Here is a 6286-nt window from a genome sequence, read left to right as displayed (position 1 = left end):
CTTTACAAACCTCTTTTCCTTGCTAGCGTACATTTTTGTTTACTTTTACATTTGGCATTTCTCCTCTTTTTTGCAAAAACAATCGATAAAACTAGGATGGACACCGAAAAGTTATCGGTTTAATCTGAGATTATTTTATAATTACAGATTAACAAGGGACGAATTTTATATGGCTAATCTCTTGTTATAATTACAGATTAGGGTGTTAAGCTCGAAAATGAGGATAATCTACTTATATGTGAACCTAGTATAAGGGTTAATACTAAAGTAAACGAAAATATTGGGCCGTATGCATAGAAACTAAGCAATTTCTTTTTTTTATATTTCATACCTAAAGATACGCTGGTCACAAAAAGCGATTGCTGAGCGCTGATGTTACGATTTTCATTGTTCTGATACTTTTGCTGGGCATTAGTATGACCGGAAGAGCTTTCAAAACCTACCGTCACCATTAATTCCAGATCCCATAAATCCTCTTTTTTCCAGTCCAGTGCTACTAACTCACACAACCTTTCGACAGTTTTGTTTAATATTAATTGCATTGATGCTGCTACCTCCGCCTCTGTGTGAACCACAAATTCGGAAATTCTGCATTCATCCTTTACTTTGTTTATTTCAAAAAAATACGGGTAAATAGGGCAATTTTTTGATCGGGTATCTTTCACCAAAGCATTATACTAAAATGCAAATGCTGATTCATTAGATTGCACTTGTATCTGCTTATCTGAATTTTCATTTTCAAAGCTGTCATTCTCATAATATATTTTATCAACAATTTTATAATTTTATGATTTCTTTAGCGCGTCTATAAAGAGTGATTGTGAATATTCATTCCGCAGTTTGTTTCTTCCTGCGTTCATCCTTTTTTTTTGATTTTTTGCATGGGCGACCACCTTTATTAGTGTTGTTGTTTTTGCATTTACAAGTCGAACTTTTACCATTCATACTGGAGCTTAAATTGTTAAAGGTAAGCATTAAATTTATTTTTACTTGTACATTTTGTTTAGTACAAACACGGTGATACGGTAATTATAATTTTTTTCTTCATACTAACCAGTTTCCATTAAACGTTTATTACATTACAATTAATGCATTAAAGTTTTTATTTGCATTAAATTTGGAAAATTAACATTAAAAGGCTTATGCATTAGAAAAAAAAATGGATTTTCACAACTCTGCCTTGAAGACAACTCATTTTATTTAAATTTTACTGTTGAGAATATATTAAGAGTTGACGGATATATGCTATATACATAAATACTTGCATATCGATGGTCCTCTGCAATAACGACACAATTCAAAACTCAAGAAACAAAAACCCTTACCTACTATGTACTGTGAAGTGGCTCATGTCTCTAATCCTTGTTTAATTCATGTCTAATCCTTACTACTTACTTCAGTAATCTTTACTATTTACTCTAGTAAGGACAGAAGACCATCGATATGTACTACATACATATATATAGGTATCTAAGTATTAACACTTACCTTTAATTCGTGTTATTACACTACAACTTATTTGTGTATATTAATTAACTTTCACAAATTTACGCACTATATTTCTTTTTTCCACTTTTTCACGCCTTTAAAAGTATGGACTTTTAAAAACTACACTAATTCAACAACTCTTGCGTAGAACACGAAAATTATAAAATTTAGTATTATTTACATTTTTTTATTTGAAGTTTATTTCTTGAACGATTATGATTCGTACGAAATTTTTACGATAGATAGGATTATAGGACTATAAAAAAAAGTAAAGTAATTATTTGAAATCTAAGGGAATTATCTAAAATTCGCACTCCTCCTGAACAACATGAGAAAAAGCACGTTCAAAAGCATACTGAGAACCATTTTCCTCTGCCTTGAAAGACTTTCATATATGACAGACTCTGTACTAAAGGGTCAAATGTTGCGCTTTCGTGAAGATATCGACCAATATATCCTTTTTTGTTATATACATTTTTTGTGAAAGCTGATAGTTCACGAGTTATTAGTGTTTAAAGGAAGCTTTTCTTTTTTCCAATCTGGCGACTCGGGTGCCCCAAAAATCGGGTCTTGAGATAAAATAAAGAGAAATCTTTCAGAAACAAGGCTAATGGTTTATTAAGTATAGTGAAATAGGAGCCAAATCCAAAATTTCAAAAAAAAAAGTGACATTTTGAACGGTATTTTGAGGGTTAAGTTATTATTGTTGTTACTTCTCTATAGTTATAACGGGTGATTTTTTAAGAGCTTGATAACTTTTTTTTTAAAAAAAACGCATAAAATTTGCAAAATCTCATCGGTTCTTTATTTGAAACGTTAGATTGGTCCATGACATTTACTTTTTGAAGATAATTTCATTTAAATGTTGACCGCGGCTGCGTCTTAGGTGGTCCATTCGGAAAGTCCAATTTTGGGCAACTTTTTCGAGCATTTCGGCCGGAATAGCCCGAATTTCTTCGGAAATGTTGTCTTCCAAAGCTGGAATAGTTGCTGGCTTATTTCTGTAGACTTTAGACTTGACGTAGCCCCACAAAAAATAGTCTAAAGGCGTCAAATCGCATGATCTTGGTGGCCAACTTACCGGTCCATTTCTTGAGATGAATTGTTCTCCGAAGTTTTCCCTCAAAATGGCCATAGAATCGCGAGCTGTGTGGCATGTAGCGCCATCTTGTTGAAACTACATGTCAACCAAGTTCAGTTCTTCCATTTTTGGCAACAAAAAGTTTGTTAGCATCGAACGATAGCGATCGCCATTCACCGTAACGTTGCGTCCAACAGCATCTTTGAAAAAATACGGTCCAATGATTCCACCAGCGTACAAACCACACCAAACAGTGCATTTTTCGGGATGCATGGGCAGTTCTTGAACGGCTTCTGGTTGCTCTTCACTCCAAATGCGGCAATTTTGCTTATTTACGAAGCCATTCAACCAGAAATGAGCCTCATCGCTGAACAAAATTTGTCGATAAAAAAGCGGATTTTCTGCCAACTTTTCTAGGGCCCATTCACTGAAAATTCGACGTTGTGGCAGATCGTTCGGCTTCAGTTCTTGCACGAGCTGTATTTTATACGGTTTTACACCAAGATCTTTGCGTAAAATCTTCCATGTGGTCGAATAACACAAACCCAATTGCTGCGAACGGCGACGAATCGACATTTCACGGTCTTCAGCAACACTCTCAGAAACAGACGCAATATTCTCTTCTGTACGCACTGTACGCATTCGTGTGGTTGGTTTAATGTCCAATAAAGTAAACTGAGTGCGAAACTTGGTCACAATCGCATTAATTGTTTGCTCACTTGGTCGATTATGTAGACCATAAATCGGACGTAAAGCGCGAAACACATTTCGAACCGAACACTGATTTTGGTAATAAAATTCAATGATTTGCAAGCGTTGCTCGTTAGTAAGTCTATTCATGATGAAATTTCAAAGCATACTGAGCATCTTTCTCTTTGACACCATGTCTGAAATCCCACGTGATCTGTCAAATACTAATGCATGAAAATCCTAACCTCAAAAAAATCACCCGTTATCATCATTTATCTTCACGATAAAAAAATTTTCATTCCATTATCTCTTTTCTAACCGAAGATCTACGATTTTGAGAAAAAAACTCGTGCATTTTTAAATTTTTAGGCCATAGCCTTATGAACAGAGGTGGGCACTACCACAAACAAGCGTGAGCTAAAAGTGAGAATGTGTTATCCAATTCACCCAGTAGAAATCGGTTGTGTGCATTCTTGAAGGATGCTTCCCTGCAGCAAATCAAACTGGTTCAGAACTTGCGCTGAGCTAGCCTGAAAAGGGTCGGTACTGGTTCTTCATCTATCCCAACTCGATGCTTTCAACTGTCTTTTTTAACATGGCGATGTCCTACGAAGTGACAATTGTCGCTCTCTGCAGAACTTTTGAACTTGTTCTGAGCTGACTCTGGCTTAGATGGTTCTAAGACAGTTCATATAACAACAGTTCTTAGATAGTTCAAAAAAGGATCACCTCCGGGCTAGAAAAAATGTGGTTAGTTTTGAGCTGGTTCTAAGAAATATAGTATAGAGCCTTTTTTTTAAATAAGCACGCTAACAATTGTATGTTTAAAGAGCTATTTCATTTCCACTAATTTACTTTTTAAGGCAAACTGTGCTATAAATTAGGAACATAAAGTGTCAATTATTCCTTCATTTTCTAAAAGCGTTATTCTTAAAAATAGTTTTATATTAATATTTGTTACGTATAATGGGTATTTCGGGTGCTCAGATATATATTTACGTATGTTCAGTATCGTTCATATCAATTGCACCCCAATTTCAAAGTGAGATTGTTTACAACTTTTGTTGATTTTTTTTTATTCTGATTAAAAGGCCAAAAATTTTGATGAAAAATCGTTAAATTTAACTCTGTTTTGTATAAAGTTTTAAAACACGGTTTATATGATTTTGTTTTAAGCATGATACATTTTTTTATAAAATAATAACAAAAAATTTTAACTCTAAATATATTGTGAATATTTAAAACAGAACAGCGGACCTTTGCTGTTAAGTGTAGCTTAACTAAATTTTATATTTTGCATTCAATTTTATACGTACGTAGATATGTATAAAAATGACATTAATGTTACCAAAAACAACTTTTTTGGAAATATTTTCACAGTTGGCCCATAAACTCTGTAGAGAATTACATATTAAATAAACGAAAACAGTTTGTTATTAGTTTTAGGGTCTAAGAAAATCGAAAAAATATAGTAGATTACATTTGTGCATCTTTTGTTAGCTTTCACATGACCAGGATGAGTAACATTGATGACAGCGCAACTAGCAACATATGAGTTTCAACCGTCCAGCTCTGCATCCCTTTTGCAGTAGTTCAGAGCCAGTTCTGAAATTTGCGGAACTAGCGCTTTGCCAGACTGTCCCTAAATTTTGCTGCAGGGTTGCTATATGAGTGAATTAGTGTGAACAATTCATGCGTAGTCATGAATTTCCACGAATAAATTCAAATTCTAGCGAATTGCAAGCGAATGTACGTTGTCGTTGTTTTAAGTACATTTCTTGATAAATTTGAAGTGGAATTTTTGTTAATATTTTCAGTCTTGTAAAAAAATTTTAGTGAACGGACGTGTTGTGCGATACTATTTTCAGCACAAACGGGATTTTACAAGATATGCATTTGAATATGTAAATGCTACTTGTTTGTATGTCCCCGATATTAAAATGTATCAGAAAAGTAGCATTTACATATGGGGATACATATCTTGTAAGAATGCTTTAATACTGTTCCATTAATGCATTTTTGTATGTTTGAAACATTAATACAGCTATATGCATACAGCAGTAGTACAAGTGTATGATTAAGGTACGCATACGCTCTGAGAAACCACGCGTGTTAAATGGAAATGAAGGTTCATTTATACTGGCATGTATACACAGCAGCAAGCTCATGCCACCAACAGCGATGTTGTATGCATAAGATTTCTACTGGGCATTTTCCATGCTGTCGCGTTCTCATCGTTACGCTCTCGCTTGTATACGTACACGCGATGCTTACGCTCTTTTGGCTGCTAAGTCTCTGCCCATGCCTGCTCATGAGATTATTACGAAGCATTGATTTGAAGGAACTAAGGCTAATCTCAACATCTACTGATACTAAACTCCACTTCAAAGCTCGTTCGATTCGTCGTTATTTATTAATTAAGTGATAGGTTGTAGTGTTTTTGTCGTGATTTACTTTTATTCCATAGCAGTCAAAAACATGTTTTCCCCCAATTCTTCAATATAGTAGAGATGGGCGATCTCGTGACTTTTGAGGAGCAACGCTATTTGTGACCAGTGTTGCCGCGCCGTCTCAAGAAAATGTATCACTGACCAAGCCAAAAATGTATCCAAATGTATCAAATTTTCTTTTTTTACATATACATCTCATAATTTGTAAGAAAACCTAACATTTTCATGAAAAAGACATAATTTAATCCATCCTAAGGACTTGGTATTCCATAAAATCAAACATTTGTATTTGTCAATGTTATTGTGGCTTGTTAACATTTTATTTTTAATATTTTTATTGAGCTTTGTACCACGGTTGTTTATTAGGAAAAATTGAAAAAGCAACAAAGTCTAAGCGGTAGAAGTTATAGCACTATTTCGGAGATCACCACATCTCCTCATCAGACTTCTTTTTTCTAGACTTCAGCAGGAATCGAACCTGCGAATTCGATGTTCAAAGTCAGAAGCGTTAACCACTGAGCTATGTACATCCCGTAAACTCTTGTTGCTAATTCATTTTCCTTATTCAACCAACTAC

This window comes from Rhagoletis pomonella, unplaced genomic scaffold, assembly GCF_013731165.1.
Source record: "Rhagoletis pomonella isolate Grant_MI unplaced genomic scaffold, Rhpom_1.0 Rhpom_scaffold_00009, whole genome shotgun sequence".
Taxonomy (NCBI): Eukaryota; Metazoa; Arthropoda; class Insecta; order Diptera; family Tephritidae; genus Rhagoletis; species Rhagoletis pomonella.
Note: the sequence above shows the minus strand (reverse complement) of the source record.